Genomic DNA, 3,436 nt, shown 5'->3' on the forward strand with positions numbered 1-3,436 from the left:
CCCGACCGCTGCCAGCGACGTCTGCGGGGTTGTCGTGCCTTTCTTTTAATTCAGAAAATTGCCTTTTATCTTCCAGGCATCTAATGATGACATTATGGTATCGTCTTCCATTCCCCTCCTGTCCCTTGTCTCCTCCTCTCCCCGTGTCCCCTTGTCCCCTGCCCTTGTGTCGCTGCAGATTGAGTCTCACAAGCTGACGTTCCGTGCGAAGGCCAAGGCTCGAACAGACCACGGAGCGGAAATCGTCGTCTCCAAACCCCCCACCCTTTCCAGCAGCACCTGCCCCCGGCGTAGCACCTCCGCCAGCGACAGCGACAGCCTGGGCTCCGTCGCCTCCCCGTCACCGCCGCCGGCCGCGCCCTCCCAGCAAGGCTTGTGACCCCCGGCCCCGCTCCGCGCCCCGGGGACCCCAGCTTGGCTCTCTTAAGAGCAGAGCCCTGGGGGCGGGGCCAGGCCGAGTTAACAGGGATAAGCTGTGATCTTTCTCTCTGTCTCTTTTTTTAACCTCCTCCCTCCTCGCCGCTTCAGTTTCTGCCGCCTGTGGGATGCTGATAAATCCCCTCCACACTCGTTAGGCTGTTTTAACTGTTGACTTGAACCTTTTATTCTTTGTGACGAAGTGTTGATGATTTATCGTGTTCGAACCCGTGCTAAGTTTCCTTTTCTCTTTCCTTCTTTTCCGACCCGTAGGAGAGTAGGGACATTTAACCGCTGCTGCCGTGCTGGCTACTTACTGACATATCCAGCCGTTGTAACTTCTTTGTTGTTGTTTGGGGTTTTTTCTTTTTAATATTTTAAAACGATGGAGCGAGTTCATGGGATTAAGCCATGTCCGGAACGAAAGGCACAGGAATGTGTAAAGGGCAAACTTGCTGTGAGAGCTCAGGTGGAGCCTGTGTTGACCTCGAGATGTGTAATTGATGCTCGAGATGTGTTAATTGATGCTCGCGAGCCCTCCCCGGGTGCCTTCTGCCGAGGTGGTTTATTTATTAACGGCACGGCCGAGCCCTGGGATTTGTCCCGTTTTTCCAAGGCGAGGCTGGAGGGAGCAGGAGGCGGCCGTGGCGGGGGCAGGAGGGCGTGGGCCGGGAGTTCCGAGGCTGCAGCAGGTCCGTGGGGGTGTGGGGAGCGTGTGGGGTGTGTGGGGTGTGAGGTTTTGGGGTGGTGGATGGGGGACCCGAGCGAGCGCCGGGATGAGCAGCGCCGTGCGGGCAGCAGGAGCAGGGAGCTCATCCCGGGGGGAGCCCGGGCCCTCGGGGGGCAGCAGGGCAGCGGTGGTGCCAGGGAGTTGCAGCTCTGACTAGGAAGGAGATCTAACCACCCTTGGAGCTCCTCGTTTCAAATGACACTAAAGAAACGAAATGTAAATAAATTAAAACAAAAGAAAAGTGTTCTTGGGTGGTCAAACTAATTTAAAGAATAAAAACAAAAAGGCAAGCAGAATAACAAAACACTGGGATCAAAGAGAACTGAACTAGGCGTGTGCTAAGGGGGGCTGCTCCAGGAGGGGACAGAGGGAAGCCTGCAGCTTCTCGTGCTTGTGGGAGTATTTCTTTGGGAAGCCAACAACGACACGATAACCCGGAATCTGTATTTACACACAAAGATTCTTATTGCACTTGTATTTTTTATATTAAAGTTTGCATGGTTTCTAATAAAATGGCATTAAAATGTACTAGTTTGCATCAAAGTCGTCTGGTAGTTTCATAAGTGCTTTTTCATCTGAATACAAATTTAAACGATGCAGATTTGCACCTGAAAGGGGCGGTTATATATACCCAGAGACCTCCCAGTGCTTCCCTTCCTCCTCCTTCTCCTTCTCCTCCTCCTCCTCCCCACCTCTCCACTCCCCTCCGCATCCCTGTGACCCCAGCCGGGGCCGGCGGCCGTGCCGTCGCTCCGTGCCCTCCCTGTGTGTCCCCGTGTGTCCCCGGCGTTCCCGGAGGAGCCCCGGCTCGGAGGAGGAGCTGGAGCCGGCCCCGCTCCCCGGAGCCCTGCTCGTTCCCTGTGTGCCGGTATATATCACTGCCCTCCCGTGACGCTTCCTTCTTTCTTTACTGCTAAATTCTACACACCAGCTTCAGCTTGGCAGCCTTGCCTTTGGTTTGGTTGATTTTTTTTCCAACACTTGAATTGAGGGAGAATTAGAAGGAGAGGAGAGGAGCAGGTGAGCCCCTCGGCAGGACGGTGAGCCTGGAGCCTGGTTCCCGGGCTGGAGCCTGTGTTCCCAGCCTGCGAGCAGCCAGGGTGGCCTTGGCGGGGCTGGAGCCGAGCTCCAGGCTCACCGGCCGGGAGGGGCGCCGGGAGCAGCGTTTGTGAGCTGGGCGGCAGCCGGAGATGTGCGTGGGCAACCAAAGAGGAGGTGGAGGCTGAGCTAACGCGTCCCTCTTGCTGCTCTTCCTGGGGCACCCCAGGGATGGTGGCCTGGGATGCCCCGGGATGAGATTCCCTGGGATCCAGGATGAGATTTCTGAGGCGCTCTGGGATGAGATTCCCGAGGTGCCCCGGGATGAGATTCCCTGGGATGCCCCACGATGACATTCCCGGGGTGCCCCAGGATGACATTCCCAGGGTGCCCCGATGAGGCCCCGGGCGAAGGGAGGCAGCCAGTCCCGCTTCAGGGACTGCAGGAGGAAGGCAAATGGCAACATTGCACTTTATCTTCTGAGATTGCAAAAAGCAAACGAGCCCTGCCCCGCTGCAAAGGGACAGTGACATCACCTTCTCCCTGCACTGCTTTTCTCCGATTCCCGATGATTTCCCGAGCGCCGGGCGGCCCTGGCCGGGTGTGGTGGCTGCGTGCGGTGCCCAGGCTGTCCCACCCCAAACCCCGGCCCAGCTCACCCCCGGCCCGTGCTTTTGTGCCACTTTTCTAACACTTGTTGTGCCTGTGTTTAGCTGATGAACTAACTAAATCCAGATACACTAGTTTGCCGTGGTGTTTCTAGGACAGCTTCAGTTTTAATACGGATTTCTTTTTTAACTTTATTTTGAGGAAGCGGCTGTACATATTGCTAGGTTGGGAAGGAGCCGTGTGTGGTGGGAATGACTTTAGTTTCCTGTCTGGAGAGGTGGGATGAGCTGGGTAGTGCTGAGACCTTAACGCTGCTGGGGAAGGGGCTGTGGGCGCCGGTGGCTCCATCGAGGGCTGGAGGCAGCAAATCCGGGGGGAAACAGGAGCTGAGCTCTGAATGAGATGCAAGTTGAATGTACACGTTCCTGTTCCGAGCTGGCGCCGGGGGTCCTGGCTTTGGCCGCACTGGGGGCACTCTGGGCTGGGCAGGGGCTGAGCGGGGCCAGGTTGGTGGCTGGCTCGGGGCAGGATGCTCGGCAAAGGCCTTCGCAGAGCTCAGGGCGAGGAGCGGCGCTCTGGAGAGGCCGAGCTGCCGCAGGGCTGGGGGGAAGCGGCGGGGGGGGGGGGGGGGCGCACCCCCGC

The sequence above is a fragment of the Geospiza fortis genome, unplaced genomic scaffold, assembly GCF_000277835.1.
Source record: "Geospiza fortis unplaced genomic scaffold, GeoFor_1.0 scaffold178, whole genome shotgun sequence".
Taxonomy (NCBI): domain Eukaryota; kingdom Metazoa; phylum Chordata; class Aves; order Passeriformes; family Thraupidae; genus Geospiza; species Geospiza fortis.